The sequence below is a fragment of the Chiloscyllium punctatum genome, chromosome 10, assembly GCF_047496795.1.
Source record: "Chiloscyllium punctatum isolate Juve2018m chromosome 10, sChiPun1.3, whole genome shotgun sequence".
NCBI classification, from domain to species: Eukaryota; Metazoa; Chordata; class Chondrichthyes; order Orectolobiformes; family Hemiscylliidae; genus Chiloscyllium; species Chiloscyllium punctatum.
The window spans coordinates 1,105,578-1,124,653 of NC_092748.1; positions in this window are offsets into that span (position 1 = coordinate 1,105,578).

Genomic DNA, 19,076 nt, shown 5'->3' on the forward strand with positions numbered 1-19,076 from the left:
CAGCCCCTTGGTTTCTCAGCCTCTGTTTTAGCCCCTCTGTTTCAGCCCCTCTGTTTCAGCCCCTCTGTTTCAACCCCTCTGTATCTCACCCACCTTTTGAGCCCCTCGGTTTCTCGCCCTCTGATTCAGCCCCTCTGTTTCAGCCCCTCTGTTTCACCCCTCGGTTTCTCACCCTCTGTTTCAGCCCCACTGTTTCAGCCCTTCTGTTTCTCGCCCTCTGTTTCAACCCCTCTCTTTCAGCCCCTCTGTTTCTCGCCCTCTGTTTCTCGCCCCCTGTTTCAGCCCCTCTGTTTCAGCCCCATTGTTTCAGCCCTTCTGTTTCTCACCCTCTGTTTCAGCCCCTCTGTTTCAGCCCCTCTGTTTCAGCCCCTCTGTTTCTCGCCCCCTGTTTCAGCCCCTCTGTTTCAGCCCCTCTGTTTCAGCCCCTCTGTTTCAGCCCCTCTGTTTCTCGCCCTCTGTTTCAGCCCCTCGGTTTCTCGCCCACTGTTTCAGCCCCTCTGTTTCAGCCCCTCTGTTTCTCGCCCTCTGTTTCAGCCCCTCTGTTTCTCGCCCTCTGTTTCTCGCCCTCAGTTTCAGCCCCTCTGTTTCAGCCCCTCTGTTTCAGCCACTCTGTTTCAGCCCCTCGGTTTCTCGCCCTCTGTTTCAGCCCCTCTGTTTCTCGCCCTCTGTTTCAGCCCCTCTGTTTCAGGCCTTCTGTTTCAGCCCCTCTGTTTCAGCCCCTCTGTTTCTCGCCCTCTGTTTCTCGCCCTCTGTTTCTCGCCTTCTTTTTCAGCCGCTCTGTTTCAGCCCCTCGGTTTCTTGCCCTCTGTTTCAGCCCCTCGGTTTCTTGCCCTCTGTTTCAGCCCCTCTGTTTCAGCCCCTCTGTTTCAGCCCCTCTGTTTCTCGCCCTCTGTTTCAGCCCCTCTGTTTCTCGCCCTCTCTTTCAGCCCCTCTGTTTCAGCCCCTCTGTTTCAGCCCCTCTGTTTCTCGCCCTCTGTTTCAGCCCCTCTGTTTCTCGCCCTCTCTTTCAGCCCCTCTATTTCAGCCCCTCTGTTTCAGCCCCTCTGTTTCAGCCCCTCTGTTTCAGCCCCTCTGTTTCAGCCCCTCTGTTTCTCACCCCCTGTTTCTCGCCCCCTGTTTCAGCCCCTCTGTTTCAGCCCCTCTGTTTCTCGCCCCCTGTTTCAGCCCCCCTGTTTCAGCCACTCTGTTTCTCGCCCCCTGTTTCAGCCCCTCTGTTTCAGCCCCTCTGTTTCTCGCCCTCTGTTTCAGCCCCTCTGTTTCTCGCCCTCTGTTTCTCGCCCGCTGTTTCAGCCCCTCTGTTTCAGCCCCTCTGTTTCAGCCCCTCTGTTTCTCGCCCTCTGTTTCAGCCCCTCTGTTTCAGCCCCTCTGTTTCAGCCCCTCTGTTTCTCGCCCTCTGTTTCAGCCCCTCTGTTTCAGCCCCTCTGTTTCAGCCCCTCTGTTTCTAGCCCTCTGTTTCTCGCCCTCTGTTTCAGCCCCTCTGATTCAGCCCCTCTGTTTCAGCCCCTCTGTTTCAGCCCCTCTGTTTCTCGCCCTCTGTTTCAGCCCCTTGGTTTCTCGCCCTTTGTTTCAGCCCCTCTGTTTCAGCCCCTCTGTTTCAGCCCCTCTGTTTCAGCCCCTATGTTTCTCGCCCTCTGTTTCAGCCCCTCTGTTTCAGCCCCTCTGTTTCAGCCCCTCTGTTTCTCGCCCTCTGTTTCAGCCCCTCTGTTTCTCGCCCACTGTTTCAGTTCCTCTGTTTCAGCCCCTCTGTGTCAGCCCCTCTGTTTCTCGCCCTCTGTTTCAGCACCTCGGTTTCTCGCCCTCTGTTTCAGCCCCTCGGTTTCTCGCCCTCTGTTTCAGCCCCTCTGTTTCAGCCCCCCTGTTTCAGCCCCTCGGTTTCTCGCCCTCTGTTTCAGCCCCTCTGTTTCAGCCCTTCTGTTTCAGCCCCTCTGTTTCATCCCCTCTGTTTCAGCCCCTCTGTTTCAGCCCCTCTGTTTCTCGCCCCCTGTTTCAGCCCCTCTGTTTCAGCCCCTCTGTTTCTCGCCCTCTGTTTCAGCCCCTCTGTTTCTCGCCCTCTGTTTCAGCCCCTCTGTTTCTCGCCCTCTGTTTCAGCCCCTCTGTTTCAGCCCCTCTGTTTCAGCCCCTCTGTTTCTCGCCCCCTGTTTCTCCCCCTCTGTTTCAGCCCCTCTGTTTCAGCCCCTCTGTTTCTCGCCCCCTGTTCCAGCCCCTCTGTTTCAGCCCCTCTGTTTCTCGCCCCCTGTTTCAGCCCCTCTGTTTCCCACCCTCTGTTTCAACCCCTCGGTTTCTCGCCCTCTGTTTTAGCCCCTCTGTTTCAGCACCTCTGTTTCAGCCCCGCTGTTTCAGCCCCTCTATTTCTCACCCTCTGTTTCAGCCCCTCGGTTTCTCGCCCTCTGTTTCAGCCCCTCTGTTTCAGCCCCTCTGTTTCAGCCCCTCGGTTTCTCGCCCTCTGTTTCAGCCCCTCTGTTTCAGCCCTTCTGTTTCTCGCCCTCTGTTTCAGCCCCTCTGTTTCAGCCCCTCTGTTTCAGCCCCTCTGTTTCTCGCCCCCTGTTTCAGCCCCTCTGTTTCAGCCCCTCTGTTTCTCGCCCTCTGTTTCAGCCCCTCTGTTTCAGCCTCTCTGTTTCTCGCCCTCTGTTTCTTGCCCTCTGTTTAAGCCCCTCTGTTTCTCGCCCTCTGTTTCAGCCCCTCTGTTTCAGCCCCTCTGTTTCTAGCCCTCTGTTTCTCGCCCTCTGTTTCAGCCCCTCTGTTTCAGCCCCTCTGTTTCAGCCCCTCTGTTTCAGCCCCTCTGTTTCTCGCCCTCTGTTTCAGCCCCTCGCTTTCTTGCCCTCTGTTTCAGCCCCTCTGTTTCGGCCCCTCTGTTTCAGCCCCTCTGTTTCTCGCCCTCTGTTTCAGCCCCTCGGTTTCGTGCCCTCTGTTTCAGCCCCTCTGTTTCGGCCCCTCTGTTTCAGCCCCACTGTTTCTCGCCCTCTGTTTCAGCCCCTCTGTTTCTCGCCCTCTGTTTCAGCCCCTCTGTTTCAGCCCCCCTGTTTCTCGCCCTCTGTTTCAGCCCCTCTGTTTCTTGCCCTCTGTTTCAGCCCCTCTGTTTCAGCCCCTCTGTTTCTCGCCCTCTGTTTCAGCCCCTCGGTTTCTCGCCCTCTGTTTCCGCCCCTCTGTTTCTCGCCCTCTGTTTCAGACCCTCTGTTTCAGCACCTCTGTTTCAGCCCCTCTTTTTCTCACCCACTGTTTCAGCCCCTCTGCTTCTCGCCCTCTGTTTCAGCCCCCCTGTTTCAGACCCTCTGTTTCAGCCCCTCGGTTTCTCGCCCTCTGTTTCAGCCCCTCTGTTTCAGCTCCTCTGTTTCAGCCCCTCTGTTTCTCGCCCTCTTATTCAGCCCCTCTGTTTCTCGCCCTCTGTTTCAGCCCCTCTGTTTGAGCCCCTCTGTTTCAGCTCCTCTGTTTCTCGCCCTCTGTTTCAGCCCCTCGGTTTCTCGCACTCTGTTTCAGCCCCTCTGTTTCAGCCCCTCTGTTTCTCACCCTCTGTTTCAGCCCCTCTGTTTCTCGCCCTCTGTTTCAGCCCCTCTGTTTCAGCCCCTCTGTTTCAGCCCCTCTGTTTCTCGCCCTCTGTTTCAGCCCCTTGGTTTCTCAGCCTCTGTTTTACCCCCTCTGTTTCAGCCCCTCTGTTTCAGCCCCTCTGTTTCAGCCCCTCTGTATCTCACCCACCTTTTGAGCCCCTCGGTTTCTCGCCCTCTGTTTCAGCCCCTCTGTTTCAGCCCCTCTGTTTCAGCCCTTCTGTTTCTCGCCCTCTGTTTCAGCCCCTCTGTTTCAGCCCCTCTGTTTCAGCCCCTCTGTTTCTCGCCCCCTGTTTCAGCCCCTCTGTTTCAGCCCCTCTGTTTCTCGCCCTCTGTTTCAGCCCCTCTGTTTCAGCCTCTCTGTTTCTCGCCCTCTGTTTCTTGCCCTCTGTTTCAGCCCCTCTGTTTCTCGCCCTCTGTTTCAGCCCCTCTGTTTCAGCCCCTCTGTTTCTAGCCCTCTGTTTCTCGCCCTCTGTTTCAGCCCCTCTGTTTCAGCCCCTCTGTTTCAGCCCCTCTGTTTCAGCCCCTCTGTTTCTCGCCCTCTGTTTCAGCCCCTCGCTTTCTTGCCCTCTGTTTCAGCCCCTCTGTTTCGGCCCCTCTGTTTCAGCCCCTCTGTTTCTCGCCCTCTGTTTCAGCCCCTCGGTTTCGTGCCCTCTGTTTCAGCCCCTCTGTTTCGGCCCCTCTGTTTAAGCCCCACTGTTTCTCGCCCTCTGTTTCAGCCCCTCTGTTTCTCGCCCTCTGTTTCAGCCCCTCTGTTTCAGCCCCACTGTTTCTCGCCCTCTGTTTCAGCCCCTCTGTTTCTTGCCCTCTGTTTCAGCCCCTCTGTTTCAGCCCCTCTGTTTCTCGCCCTCTGTTTCAGCCCCTCGGTTTCTCGCCCTCTGTTTCCGCCCCTCTGTTTCTCGCCCTCTGTTTCAGACCCTCTGTTTCAGCACCTCTGTTTCAGCCCCTCTTTTTCTCACCCACTGTTTCAGCCCCTCTGCTTCTCGCCCTCTGTTTCAGCCCCCCTGTTTCAGACCCTCTGTTTCAGCCCCTCGGTTTCTCGCCCTCTGTTTCAGCCCCTCTGTTTCAGCTCCTCTGTTTCAGCCCCTCTGTTTCTCGCCCTCTTATTCAGCCCCTCTGTTTCTCGCCCTCTGTTTCAGCCCCTCTGTTTGAGCCCCTCTGTTTCAGCTCCTCTGTTTCTCGCCCTCTGTTTCAGCCCCTCGGTTTCTCGCACTCTGTTTCAGCCCCTCTGTTTCAGCCCCTCTGTTTCTCACCCTCTGTTTCAGCCCCTCTGTTTCTCGCCCTCTGTTTCAGCCCCTCTGTTTCAGCCTCTCTGTTTCAGCCCCTCTGTTTCTCGCCCTCTGTTTCAGCCCCTTGGTTTCTCAGCCTCTGTTTTACCCCCTCTGTTTCAGCCCCTCTGTTTCAGCCCCTCTGTTTCAGCCCCTCTGTATCTCACCCACCTTTTGAGCCCCTCGGTTTCTCGCCCTCTGTTTCAGCCCCTCTGTTTCAGCCCCTCTGTTTCACCCATCGGTTTCTCACCCTCTGTTTCAGCCCCACTGTTTCAGCCCTTCTGTTTCTCGCCCTCTGTTTCAGCCCCTCTCTTTCAGCCCCTCTGTTTCTCGCCCTCTGTTTCTCGCCCCCTGTTTCAGCCCCTCTGTTTCAGCCCCATTGTTTCAGCCCTTCTGTTTCTCACCCTCTGTTTCAGCCCCTCTGTTTCAGCCCCTCTGTTTCAGCCCCTCTGTTTCTCGCCCCCTGTTTCAGCCCCTCTGTTTCAGCCCCTCTGTTTCAGCCCCTCTGTTTCAGCCCCTCTGTTTCTCGCCCTCTGTTTAATCCCCTCTGTTTCTCGCCCACTGTTTCAGCCCCTCTGTTTCAGCCCCTCTGTTTCTCGCCCTCTGTTTCAGCCCCTCTGTTTCTCGCCCTCTGTTTCTCGCCCTCAGTTTCAGCCCCTCTGTTTCAGCCCCTCTGTTTCAGCCACTCTGTTTCAGCCCCTCGGTTTCTCGCCCTCTGTTTCAGCCCCTCTGTTTCAGCCCCTCTGTTTCAGCCCCTCTGTTTCTCGCCCTCTGTTTCAGCCCCTTGGTTTCTCAGCCTCTGTTTTACCCCCTCTGTTTCAGCCCCTCTGTTTCAGCCCCTCTGTTTCAGCCCCTCTGTATCTCACCCACCTTTTGAGCCCCTCGGTTTCTCGCCCTCTGTTTCAGCCCCTCTGTTTCAGCCCCTCTGTTTCAGCCCTTCTGTTTCTCGCCCTCTGTTTCAGCCCCTCTGTTTCAGCCCCTCTGTTTCAGCCCCTCTGTTTCTCGCCCCCTGTTTCAGCCCCTCTGTTTCAGCCCCTCTGTTTCTCGCCCTCTGTTTCAGCCCCTCTGTTTCAGCCTCTCTGTTTCTCGCCCTCTGTTTCTTGCCCTCTGTTTCAGCCCCTCTGTTTCTCGCCCTCTGTTTCAGCCCCTCTGTTTCAGCCCCTCTGTTTCTAGCCCTCTGTTTCTCGCCCTCTGTTTCAGCCCCTCTGTTTCAGCCCCTCTGTTTCAGCCCCTCTGTTTCAGCCCCTCTGTTTCTCGCCCTCTGTTTCAGCCCCTCGCTTTCTTGCCCTCTGTTTCAGCCCCTCTGTTTCGGCCCCTCTGTTTCAGCCCCTCTGTTTCTCGCCCTCTGTTTCAGCCCCTCGGTTTCGTGCCCTCTGTTTCAGCCCCTCTGTTTCGGCCCCTCTGTTTAAGCCCCACTGTTTCTCGCCCTCTGTTTCAGCCCCTCTGTTTCTCGCCCTCTGTTTCAGCCCCTCTGTTTCAGCCCCCCTGTTTCTCGCCCTCTGTTTCAGCCCCTCTGTTTCTTGCCCTCTGTTTCAGCCCCTCTGTTTCAGCCCCTCTGTTTCTCGCCCTCTGTTTCAGCCCCTCTGTTTGAGCCCCTCTGTTTCAGCTCCTCTGTTTCTCGCCCTCTGTTTCAGCCCCTCGGTTTCTCGCACTCTGTTTCAGCCCCTCTGTTTCAGCCCCTCTGTTTCTCACCCTCTGTTTCAGCCCCTCTGTTTCTCGCCCTCTGTTTCAGCCCCTCTGTTTCAGCCCCTCTGTTTCAGCCCCTCTGTTTCTCGCCCTCTGTTTCAGCCCCTTGGTTTCTCAGCCTCTGTTTTACCCCCTCTGTTTCAGCCCCTCTGTTTCAGCCCCTCTGTTTCAGCCCCTCTGTATCTCACCCACCTTTTGAGCCCCTCGGTTTCTCGCCCTCTGTTTCAGCCCCTCTGTTTCAGCCCCTCTGTTTCACCCATCGGTTTCTCACCCTCTGTTTCAGCCCCACTGTTTCAGCCCTTCTGTTTCTCGCCCTCTGTTTCAGCCCCTCTCTTTCAGCCCCTCTGTTTCTCGCCCTCTGTTTCTCGCCCCCTGTTTCAGCCCCTCTGTTTCAGCCCCATTGTTTCAGCCCTTCTGTTTCTCACACTCTGTTTCAGCCCCTCTGTTTCAGCCCCTCTGTTTCAGCCCCTCTGTTTCTCGCACCCTGTTTCAGCCCCTCTGTTTCAGCCCCTCTGTTTCAGCCCCTCTGTTTCAGCCCCTCTGTTTCTCGCCCTCTGTTTAATCCCCTCTGTTTCTCGCCCACTGTTTCAGCCCCTCTGTTTCAGCCCCTCTGTTTCTCGCCCTCTGTTTCAGCCCCTCTGTTTCTCGCCCTCTGTTTCTCGCCCTCAGTTTCAGCCCCTCTGTTTCAGCCCCTCTGTTTCAGCCACTCTGTTTCAGCCCCTCTGTTTCTCGCCCTCTGTTTCAGCCCCTCTGTTTCTCGCCCTCTGTTTCAGCCCCTCTGTTTCAGGCCTTCTGTTTCAGCCCCTCTGTTTCAGCCCCTCTGTTTCTCGCCCTCTGTTTCTCGCCCTCTGTTTCTCGCCCTCTGTTTCAGCCCCTCTGTTTCTCGCCCTCTGTTTCACCCCCTCTATTTCAGCCCCTCTGTTTCAGCCCCTCTGTTTCAGCCCGCCTGTTTCTCGCCCCCTGTTTCTCGCCCCCTGTTTCAGCCCCTCTGTTTCAGCCCCTCTGTTTCTCGCCCCCTGTTTCAGCCCCTCTGTTTCAGCCACTCTGTTTCTCGCCCCCTGTTTCAGCCCCTCTGTTTCAGCCCCTCTGTTTCTCGCCCTCTGTTTCAGCCCCTCTGTTTCTCGCCCTCTGTTTCTCGCCCGCTGTTTCAGCCCCTCTGTTTCAGCCCCTCTGTTTCAGCCCCTCTGTTTCTCGCCCTCTGTTTCAGCCCCTCTGTTTCAGCCCCTCTGTTTCAGCCCCTCTGTTTCTCGCCCTCTGTTTCAGCCCCTCTGTTTCAGCCCCTCTGTTTCAGCCCCTCTGTTTCTAGCCCTCTGTTTCTCGCCCTCTGTTTCAGCCCCACTGTTTCAGCCCCTCTGTTTCAGCCCCTCTGTTTCAGCACCTCAGTTTCTCGCCCTCTGTTTCAGCCCCTTGGTTTCTCGCCCTCTGTTTCAGCCCCTCTGTTTCAGCCCCTCTGTTTCAGCCCCTCTGTTTCAGCCCCTATGTTTCTCGCCCTCTGTTTCAGCCCCTCTGTTTCAGCCCCTCTGTTTCCGCCCCTCTGTTTCTCGCCCTCTGTTTCAGCCCCTCTGTTTCTCGCCCACTGTTTCAGACCCTCTGTTTCAGCCCCTCTGTGTCAGCCCCTCTGTTTCTCGCCCTCTGTTTCAGCACCTCGGTTTCTCGCCCTCTGTTTCAGCCCCTCGGTTTCTCGCCCTCTGTTTCAGCCCCTCTGTTTCAGCCCCCCTGTTTCAGCCCCTCGGTTTCTCGCCCTCTGTTTCAGCCCCTCTGTTTCAGCCCTTCTGTTTCAGCCCCTCTGTTTCAGCCCCTCTGTTTCAGCCCCTCTGTTTCAGCCCCTCTGTTTCTCGCCCCCTGTTTCAGCCCGGCTGTTTCAGCCCCTCTGTTTCTCGCCCTCTGTTTCAGCCCCTCTGTTTCAGCCCCTCTGTTTCTCGCCCTCTTTTTCTTGCCCTCTGTTTCTGCCTGTCTGTTTCTCGCCCTCTGTTTCAGCCCCTCTGTTTCAGCCCCTCTGTTTCTAGCCCTCTGTTTCTAGCCCTCTGTTTCAGCCCCTCTGTTTCAGTCCCTCTGTTTCAGCCCCTCTGTTTCTCGCCCTCTGTTTCAGCCCCTGGGTTTCTCGCCCTCTGTTTCAGCCCCTCTGTTTCGGCCACTCTGTTTCAGCCCCACTGTTTCTCGCCCTCTGTTTCAGCCCCTCTGTATCTCGCCCTCTGTTTCAGCCCCTCTGCTTCAGCCCCTCTGTTTCTCGCCCTCTGTTTCAGCCCCTCTGTTTCTCGCCCTCTGTTTCAGCCCCTCTGTTTCAGCCCCTCTGTTTCTCGCCCTCTATTTCAGCCCCTCTGTTTCTCGCCCTCTGTTTCTCGCCCTCTGTTTAAGCCCCTCTGTTTCAGCCCCTCTGTTTCAGCCACACTGTTTCAGCCCCTCTGTTTCTCGCCCTCTGTTTCAGCCCCTCTGTTTCAGCCCCCCTGTTTCTCGCCCTCTGTTTCAGCCCCTCTGTTTCTTGCCCTCTGTTTCAGCCCCTCTGTTTCAGCCCCTCTGTTTCTCGCCCTCTGTTTCAGCCCCTCGGTTTCTCGCCCTCTGTTTCCGCCCCTCTGTTTCTCGCCCTCTGTTTCAGACCCTCTGTTTCAGCTCCTCTGTTTCAGCCCCTCTTTTTCTCACCCACTGTTTCAGCCCCTCTGCTTCTCGCCCTCTGTTTCAGCCCCCCTGTTTCAGACGCTCTGTTTCAGCCCCTCGGTTTCTCGCCCTCTGTTTCAGCCCCTCTGTTTCAGCTCCTCTGTTTCAGCCCCTCTGTTTCTCGCCCTCTTATTCAGCCCCTCTGTTTCTCGCCCTCTGTTTCAGCCCCTCTGTTTGAGCCCCTCTGTTTCAGCTCCTCTGTTTCTCGCCCTCTGTTTCAGCCCCTCGGTTTCTCGCACTCTGTTTCAGCCCCTCTGTTTCAGCCCCTCTGTTTCAGCCCCTCTGTTTCTCGCCCTCTGTTTCAGACCCTCTGTTTCTCGCCCTCTGTTTCAGCCCTCTCTGTTTCAGCCCCTCTGTTTCTCGCCGTCTGTTTCAACCCCTCGGTTTCTCAGCCTCTGTTTTAGCCCCTCTGTTTCAGCCCCTCTGTTTCAGCCCCTCTGTATCTCACCCTCCTTTTGAGCCCCTCGGTTTCTCGCCCTCTGTTTCAGCCCCTCTGTTTCAGCCCCTCTGTTTCACCCCTCGGTTTCTCACCCTCTGTTTCAGCCCCACTGTTTCAGCCCTTCTGTTTCTAACCCTCTGTTTCAGCCCCTCTGTTTCAGCCCCTCTGTTTCTCGCCCTCTGTTTCTCGCCCTCTGTTTCAGCCCCTCTGTTTCAGCCCCATGGTTTCAGCCCTTCTGTTTCTCACCCTCTGTTTCAGCCCCTCTGTTTCAGCCCCTCTGTTTCAGCCCCTCTGTTTCTCGCCCCCTGTTTCAGCCCCTCTGTTTCAGCCCCTCTGTTTCAGCCCCTCTGTTTCTCGCCCTCTGTTTCAGCCCCTCTGTTTCTCGCCCACTGTTTCAGCCCCTCTGTTTCAGCCCCTCTGTTTCTCGCCCTCTGTTTCAGCCCCTCTGTTTCTCGCCCTCTGTTTCTCGCCCTCAGTTTCAGCCCCTCTGTTTCAGCCCCTCTGTTTCAGCCACTCTGTTTCAGCCCCTCGGTTTCTCGCCCTCTGTTTCAGCCCCTCTGTTTCTCGCCCTCTGTTTCAGCCCCTCTGTTTCAGGCCTTCTGTTTCAGCCCCTCTGTTTCAGCCCCTCTGTTTCTCGCCCTCTGTTTCTCGCCCTCTGTTTCTCGCCTTCTGTTTCAGCCCCTCTGTTTCAGCACCTCTGTTTCAGCCCCTCTGTTTCAGCCCCTCGGTTTCTCGCCCTCTGTTTCAGCCCCTCTGTTTCTCGCCCTCTGTTTCAGCCCCTCGGTTTCTTGCCCTCTGTTTCAGCCCCTCTGTTTCAGCCCCTCTGTTTCAGCCCCTCTGTTTCTCGCCCTCTGTTTCAGCCCCTCTATTTCAGCCCCTCTGTTTCAGCCCCTCTGTTTCAGCCCCCCTGTTTCTCGCCCCCTGTTTCTCTCCCCCTGTTTCAGCCCCTCTGTTTCAGCCCCTCTGTTTCAGCCCCTCTGTTTCAGCCTCTCTGTTTCTCGCCCTCTGTTTCAGCCCCTCTGTTTCAGCCCTTCTGTTTCAGCCCCTCTGTTTCTCGCCCCCTGTTTCAGCCCCCCTGCTTCAGCCCCTCTGTTTCACGCCCTCTGTTTCAGCCCCTCTTTTTCAGCCCCTCTATTTCTCGCCCTCTGTTTCTTGCCCTCTGTTTCAGCCCCTCTGTTTCTCGCCCTCTGTTTCAGCCCCTCTGTTTCAGCCCCTCTGTTTCTAGCTCTCTGTTTCTCGCCCTCTGTTTCAGCCCCTCTGTTTCAGCCCCTCTGTTTCAGCCCCTCTGTTTCTCGCCCTCTGTTTCAGCCCCTTGGTTTCTCGCCCTCTGTTTCAGTCCCTCTGTTTCGGCCCCTCTGTTTCAGCCCCACTGTTTCTCGCCCTCTGTTTCAGCCCCTCTGTTTCTCGCCCTCTGTTTCAGCCACTCTGCTTCAGCCCCTCTGTTTCTCGCCCTCTGTTTCAGCCCCTCTGTTTCTCGCCCTCTGTTTCAGCCCCTCTGTTTCAGCCCCTCTGTTTCTCGCCCTCTGTTTCAGCCCCTCTGTTTCTCGCCCTCTGTTTCTCGCCCTCTGTTTCAGCCCCTCTGTTTCAGCCCCTCTGTTTCAGCCACTCTGTTTCAGCCCCTCGGTTTCTCACCCTCTGTTTCAGCCCCTCTGTTTCTCGCCCTCTGTTTCAGCCCCTCTGTTTCAGCCCTTCTGTTTCAGCCCCTCTGTTTCAGCCCCTCTGTTTCTCGCCCTCTGTTTCTCGCCATCTGTTTCTCGACTTCTGTTTCAGCCCCTCTGTTTCAGCGCCTCTGTTTCCCGCCCTCTGTTTCATGCCTCTGTTTCTCGTCCTCTGTTTCAGCCCCGCTGTTTCAGCCCCCTGTTTCTCGCCCTCTGTTTCAGCCCCTCTGTTTCAGCCCCTCTGTTTCAGCCACTCTGTTTCTCGCCCTCTGTTTCAGCCCCTCTGTTTCTCGCCCTCTGTTTCAGCCCCTCTGTTTCTCGCCCTCTGTTTCAGCCCCTCTGTTTCAGCGCCTCTGTTTCAGCCCTCTGTTTCTCGCCCTCTGTTTCAGCCCCTCTGTTTCAGCCCCTCTGTTTCTCGCCCTCTGTTTCAGCCCCTCAGTTTCAGCCCCTCTGTTTCTCGCCCTCTGTTTCAGCCCCTCTGTTTCTCGCCCTCTGTTTCAGCCCCTCGGTCTCAGCCCCTCTGTTTCAGCACCTCTGTTTCAGCCCCTCTGTTTCTCGCCCTCTGTTTCAGCCCCTCTGTTTCAGCACCTCTGTTTTAACCCCACTGTTTCTCGCCCTCTGTTTCAGACCCTCTGTTTCTCGCCCTCTGTTTCAGCCCCTCTGTTTCAGGCCCTCTGTTTCTCGCCCTCTGTTTCAGCCCCTCTGTTTCTCGCCCTCTGTTTCAGCACCTCTGTTTCTCGCCCACTGTTTCAGCCCCTCGGTTTCTCGCCCTCTGCTTCAGCCCCTCCGTTTCTCGCCCTCTGTTTCAGCCCCTCTGTTTCAGCCCCTCAGATTCTCGCCCTCTGTTTCAGCCCCTCTGATTCAGCTCCTCTGTTTCAGCCCCTCTTTTTCTCACCCACTGTTTCAGCCCCTCTACTTCTCGCCCTCTGTTTCAGCCCCTCTGTTCCAGCCCCTCTGTTTCTCACCCTCTGTTTCTCGCCCTCTGTTTCAGCCCCTATGTTTCAGCCCCTCTGTTTCTCGCCCTCTGTTTCAGCCCCTCTGTTTCTCGCCCTCTGTTTCTCGCCCTCTGTTTCAGCCCCTCTGTTTCAGCACCTCTGTTTCTCGCCCTCTGTTTCAGCCCCTCTGTTTCTCGCCCTCTGTTTCAGCCCCTCTGTTTCAGCCCCTCTGTTTCAGCCCCTCTGTTTCTAGCCCTCTGTTTCAGCCCCTCTGTTTCTCGCCCTCTGTTTCAGCCCCTCGGTTTCTTGCCCTCTGTTTCAGCCCCTCTGTTTCAGCCCCTCTGTTTCAGCCCCTCTGTTTCTCGCCCTCTGTTTCAGCCCCTCTATTTCAGCCCCTCTGTTTCAGCCCCGCTGTTTCAGCCCCTCGGTTTCTTGCCCTCTGTTTCAGCCCCTCTGTTTCAGCCCCTCTGTTTCAGCCCCTCTGTTTCTCGCCTTCTGTTTCAGCCCCTCTGTTTCAGCACCTCTGTTTCAGCCCCTCTGTTTCAGCCCCTCGGTTTCTCGCCCTCTGTTTCAGCCCCTCTGTTTCTCGCCCTCTGTTTCAGCCCCTCGGTTTCTTGCCCTCTGTTTCAGCCCCTCTGTTTCAGCCCCTCTGTTTCAGCCCCTCTGTTTCTCGCCCTCTGTTTCAGCCCCTCTATTTCAGCCCCTCTGTTTCAGCCCCTCTGTTTCAGCCCCCCTGTTTCTCGCCCCCTGTTTCTCGCCCCCTGTTTCAGCCCCTCTGTTTCAGCCCCTCTGTTTCAGCCCCTCTGTTTCAGCCTCTCTGTTTCTCGCCCTCTGTTTCAGCCCCTCTGTTTCAGCCCTTCTGTTTCAGCCCCTCTGTTTCAGCCCCTCTGTTTCTCGCCCCCTGTTTCAGCCCCCCGCTTCAGCCCCTCTGTTTCTCGCCCTCTGTTTCAGCCCCTCTGTTTCAGCCCCTCTATTTCTCGCCCTCTGTTTCTTGCCCTCTGTTTCAGCTCCTCTGTTTCTCGCCCTCTGTTTCAGCCCCTCTGTTTCAGCCCCTCTGTTTCTAGCTCTCTGTTTCTCGCCCTCTGTTTCAGCCCCTCTGTTTCAGCCCCTCTGTTTCAGCCCCTCTGTTTCTCGCCCTCTGTTTCAGCCCCTTGGTTTCTCGCCCTCTGTTTCAGTCCCTCTGTTTCGGCCCCTCTGTTTCAGCCCCACTGTTTCTCGCCCTCTGTTTCAGCCCCTCTGTTTCTCGCCCTCTGTTTCAGCCACTCTGCTTCAGCCCCTCTGTTTCTCGCCCTCTGTTTCTCGCCCTCTGTTTCAGCCCCTCTGTTTCAGCCCCTCTGTTTCAGCCACTCTGTTTCAGCCCCTCGGTTTCTCACCCTCTGTTTCAGCCCCTCTGTTTCTCGCCCTCTGTTTCAGCCCCTCTGTTTCAGCCCTTCTGTTTCAGCCCCTCTGTTTCAGCCACTCTGTTTCTCGCCCTCTGTTTCAGCCCCTCTGTTTCTCGCCCTCTGTTTCAGCCCCTCTGTTTCAGCACCTCTGTTTCAGCCCTCTGTTTCTCGCCCTCTGTTTCAGCCCCTCTGTTTCAGCCCCTCTGTTTCTCGCCCTCTGTTTCAGCCCCTCAGTTTCAGCCCCTCTGTTTCTCGCCCTCTGTTTCAGCCCCTCTGTTTCTCGCCCTCTGTTTCAGCCCCTCGGTCTCAGCCCCTCTGTTTCAGCACCTCTGTTTCAGCCCCTCTGTTTCTCGCCCTCTGTTTCAGCCCCTCTGTTTCAGCCCCTCTGTTTCAGCCCCACTGTTTCTCGCCCTCTGTTTCAGACCCTCTGTTTCTCGCCCTCTGTTTCAGCCCCTCTGTTTCAGGCCCTCTGTTTCTCGCCCTCTGTTTCAGCCGCTCTGTTTCTCGCCCTCTGTTTCAGCCCCTCTGTTTCTCGCCCACTGTTTCAGCCCCTCGGTTTCTCGCCCTCTGTTTCAGCCCCTCCGTTTCTCGCCCTCTGTTTCAGCCCCTCTGTTTCAGCCCCTCAGATTCTCGCCCTCTGTTTCAGCCCCTCTGATTCAGCTCCTCTGTTTCAGCCCCTCTTTTTCTCACCCACTGTTTCAGCCCCTCTACTTCTCGCCCTCTGTTTCAGCCCCTCTGTTCCAGCCCCTCTGTTTCTCACCCTCTGTTTCTCGCCCTCTGTTTCAGCCCCTCTGTTTCAGCCCCTCTGTTTCTCGCTCTCTGTTTCAGCCCCTCTGTTTCTCGCCCTCTGTTTCTCGCCCTCTGTTTCAGCCCCTCTGTTTCAGCACCTCTGTTTCTCGCCCTCTGTTTCAGCCCCTCTGTTTCTCGCCCTCTGTTTCAGCCCCTCTGTTTCAGCCCCTCTGTTTCAGCCCCTCTGTTTCTAGCCCTCTGTTTCAGCCCCTCTGTTTAAGCCCCTCTGTTTCAGCCCCTCTGTTTCTCGCCCCCTGTTTCAGCCCATCTGTTTCAGCCCCTTGGTTTCTCGCCCACTGTTTCAGCACATCTGTTTCAGCCCCTCTGTTTCAGCCCCTCTGTTTCTTGCCCTCTGTTTCAGCCCCTCTGTTTCTCGCCCTCTGTTTCAGCCCCTCTGTTTCAGCCCCTATGTTTCTCGCCCTCTGTTTCTCGCCCTCTGTTTCAGCCCCTCTGTTTCAGCCCCTCTGTTTCAGCCCCTCTGTTTCAGCCCCTTTGTTTCTCGCCCTCTGTTTCAGCCCCTCGGTTTCTCGCCCTCTGTTTCAGCCCCTCTGTTTCAGCCCCTCTGTTTCTCGCCCTCTGTTTCAGCCCCTCTCTTTCTCGCCCTCTGTTTCAGACCCTCTGTTTCAGCCCCTCTGTTTCAGCCCCTCTGTTTTTCGCCCTCTGTTTCAGCCCCTCGGTTTCTCGCCCTCTGTTTCCGCCCCTCTGTTTCTCGCCCTCTGTTTCAGCCCCTCTGTTTCAGCTCCTCTGTTTCAGCCCCTCTTTTTCTCACCCACTGTTTCAGCCCCTCTGATTCTCGCCCTCTGTTTCAGCCCCTCTGTTTCAGCCCCTCTGTTTCTCACCCTCTGTTTCAGCCCCTCTGTTTAAGCCCCTCTGTTTCAGCCCCTCTGTTTCAGCCCCTCGGTTTCTCGTCCTCTGTTTCAGCCCCTCTGTTTCAGCTCCTCTGTTTCGGCCCCTCTGTTTCTCGCCCTCTAATTCAGCCCCTCTGTTTCTCGCCCTCATTTCAGCCCCTCTGTTTGAGCCCCTCTGTTTCAGACCCTCTGTTTCTCGCCCTCTGTTTCAGCCCCTCTGTTTCTCGCCCTCTGTTTCAGCCCCTCTGTTTCAGCCCCTCTGTTTCAGCCCCTCTGTTTCTCGCCCTCTGTTTCAGCCCCTCTGTTTCTCGCCCTCTGTTTCAGCCCATCTGTTTCTCGCCCTCTGTTTCAGCCCCTCTGTTTCAGCCCCTCTGTTTCAGCCCCTCTGTTTCTCGCCCTCTGTTTCAGCCCCTCTGTTTCAGCCACTCTGTTTCAGCTCCTCTGTTTCAGCCCCTCTTTTTCTCACCCACTGTTTCAGCCCCTCTGCTTCTCGCCCTCTGTTTCAGCCCCTCTGTTTCAGCCCCTCTGTTTCTCACCCTCTGTTTCAGCCCCTCTGTTTCAGCCCCTCTGTTTCAGCCACTCTGTTTCAGCCCCTCTTTTTCTCGCCCTCTGTTTCAGCCCCTCTGTTTCAGCCCCTCTGTTTCAGCCCCTCTGTTTCTAGCCCTCTGCTTCAGCCCCTCTGTTTCAGCCCCTCTGTTTCAGCCCCTCTGCTTCTCGCCCCCTGTTTCAGCCCATCTGTTTCAGCCCCTTGGTTTCTCGCCCACTGTTTCAGCACATCTGTTTCAGCCCCTCTGTTTCAGCCCCTCTGTTTCTTGCCCTCTGTTTCAGCCCCTCTGTTTCTCGCCCTCTGTTTCCCGCCCTCTGTTTCAGCCCCTCTGTTTCTCGCCCTCTGTTTCTCGCCCTCTGTTTCAGCCCCTCTGTTTCAGCCCCTCTGTTTCAGCCCCTCTGTTTCAGCCCCTTTGTTTCTCGCCCTCTGTTTCAGCCCCTCTGTTTCTCGCCCTCATTTCAGCCCCTCTGTTTCAGCCACACTGTTTCAGCCCCTCTGTTTCTCGCCCTCTGTTTCAGCCCCTCTGTTTCAGCCCCCCTGTTTCTCGCCCTCTGTTTCAGCCCCTCTGTTTCTTGCCCTCTGTTTCAGCCCCTCTGTTTCAGCCCCTCTGTTTCTCGCCCTCTGTTTCAGCCCCTCGGTTTCTCGCCCTCTGTTTCCGCCCCTCTGTTTCTCGCCCTCTGTTTCAGACCCTCTGTTTCAGCTCCTCTGTTTCAGCCCCTCTTTTTCTCACCCACTGTTTCAGCCCCTCTGCTTCTCGCCCTCTGTTTCAGCCCCCCTGTTTCAGACGCTCTGTTTCAGCCCCTCGGTTTCTCGCCCTCTGTTTCAGCCCCTCTGTTTCAGCTCCTCTGTTTCAGCCCCTCTGTTTCTCGCCCTCTTATTCAGCCCCTCTGTTTCTCGCCCTCTGTTTCAGCCCCTCTGTTTGAGCCCCTCTGTTTCAGCTCCTCTGTTTCTCGCCCTCTGTTTCAGCCCCTCGGTTTCTCGCACTCTGTTTCAGCCCCTCTGTTTCAGCCCCTCTGTTTCAGCCCCTCTGTTTCTCGCCCTCTGTTTCAGACCCTCTGTTTCTCGCCCTCTGTTTCAGCCCTCTCTGTTTCAGCCCCTCTGTTTCTCGCCGTCTGTTTCAACCCCTCGGTTTCTCAGCCTCTGTTTTAGCCCCTCTGTTTCAGCCCCTCTGTTTCAGCCCCTCTGTATCTCACCCTCCTTTTGAGCCCCTCGGTTTCTCGCCCTCTGTTTCAGCCCCTCTGTTTCAGCCCCTCTGTTTCACCCCTCGGTTTCTCACCCTCTGTTTCAGCCCCACTGTTTCAGCCCTTCTGTTTCTAACCCTCTGTTTCAGCCCCTCTGTTTCAGCCCCTCTGTTTCTCGCCCTCTGTTTCTCGCCCTCTGTTTCAGCCCCTCTGTTTCAGCCCCATGGTTTCAGCCCTTCTGTTTCTCACCCTCTGTTTCAGCCCCTCTGTTTCAGCCCCTCTGTTTCAGCCCCTCTGTTTCTCGCCCCCTGTTTCAGCCCCTCTGTTTCAGCCCCTCTGTTTCAGCCCCTCTGTTTCTCGCCCTCTGTTTCAGCCCCTCTGTTTCTCGCCCACTGTTTCAGCCCCTCTGTTTCAGCCCCTCTGTTTCTCGCCCTCTGTTTCAGCCCCTCTGTTTCTCGCCCTCTGTTTCTCGCCCTCAGTTTCAGCCCCTCTGTTTCAGCCCCTCTGTTTCAGCCACTCTGTTTCAGCCCCTCGGTTTCTCGCCCTCTGTTTCAGCCCCTCTGTTTCTCGCCCTCTGTTTCAGCCCCTCTGTTTCAGGCCTTCTGTTTCAGCCCCTCTGTTTCAGCCCCTCTGTTTCTCGCCCTCTGTTTCTCGCCCTCTGTTTCTCGCCTTCTGTTTCAGCCCCTCTGTTTCAGCACCTCTGTTTCAGCCCCTCTGTTTCAGCCCCTCGGTTTCTCGCCCTCTGTTTCAGCCCCTCTGTTTCTCGCCCTCTGTTTCAGCCCCTCGGTTTCTTGCCCTCTGTTTCAGCCCCTCTGTTTCAGCCCCTCTGTTTCAGCCCCTCTGTTTCTCGCCCTCTGTTTCAGCCCCTCTATTTCAGCCCCTCTGTTTCAGCCCCTCTGTTTCAGCCCCCCTGTTTCTCGCCCCCTGTTTCTCTCCCCCTGTTTCAGCCCCTCTGTTTCAGCCCCTCTGTTTCAGCCCCTCTGTTTCAGCCTCTCTGTTTCTCGCCCTCTGTTTCAGCCCCTCTGTTTCAGCCCTTCTGTTTCAGCCCCTCTGTTTCTCGCCCCCTGTTTCAGCCCCCCTGCTTCAGCCCCTCTGTTTCACGCCCTCTGTTTCAGCCCCTCTTTTTCAGCCCCTCTATTTCTCGCCCTCTGTTTCTTGCCCTCTGTTTCAGCCCCTCTGTTTCTCGCCCTCTGTTTCAGCCCCTCTGTTTCAGCCCCTCTGTTTCTAGCTCTCTGTTTCTCGCCCTCTGTTTCAGCCCCTCTGTTTCAGCCCCTCTGTTTCAGCCCCTCTGTTTCTCGCCCTCTGTTTCAGCCCCTTGGTTTCTCGCCCTCTGTTTCAGTCCCTCTGTTTCGGCCCCTCTGTTTCAGCCCCACTGTTTCTCGCCCTCTGTTTCAGCCCCTCTGTTTCTCGCCCTCTGTTTCAGCCACTCTGCTTCAGCCCCTCTGTTTCTCGCCCTCTGTTTCAGCCCCTCTGTTTCTCGCCCTCTGTTTCAGCCCCTCTGTTTCAGCCCCTCTGTTTCTCGCCCTCTGTTTCAGCCCCTCTGTTTCTCGCCCTCTGTTTCTCGCCCTCTGTTTCAGCCCCTCTGTTTCAGCCCCTCTGTTTCAGCCACTCTGTTTCAGCCCCTCGGTTTCTCACCCTCTGTTTCAGCCCCTCTGTTTCTCGCCCTCTGTTTCAGCCCCTCTGTTTCAGCCCTTCTGTTTCAGCCCCTCTGTTTCAGCCCCTCTGTTTCTCGCCCTCTGTTTCTCGCCATCTGTTTCTCGACTTCTGTTTCAGCCCCTCTGTTTCAGCGCCTCTGTTTCCCGCCCTCTGTTTCATGCCTCTGTTTCTCGTCCTCTGTTTCAGCCCCGCTGTTTCAGCCCCCTGTTTCTCGCCCTCTGTTTCAGCCCCTCTGTTTCAGCCCCTCTGTTTCAGCCACTCTGTTTCTCGCCCTCTGTTTCAGCCCCTCTGTTTCTCGCCCTCTGTTTCAGCCCCTCTGTTTCTCGCCCTCTGTTTCAGCCCCTCTGTTTCAGCGCCTCTGTTTCAGCCCTCTGTTTCTCGCCCTCTGTTTCAGCCCCTCTGTTTCAGCCCCTCTGTTTCTCGCCCTCTGTTTCAGCCCCTCAGTTTCAGCCCCTCTGTTTCTCGCCCTCTGTTTCAGCCCCTCTGTTTCTCGCCC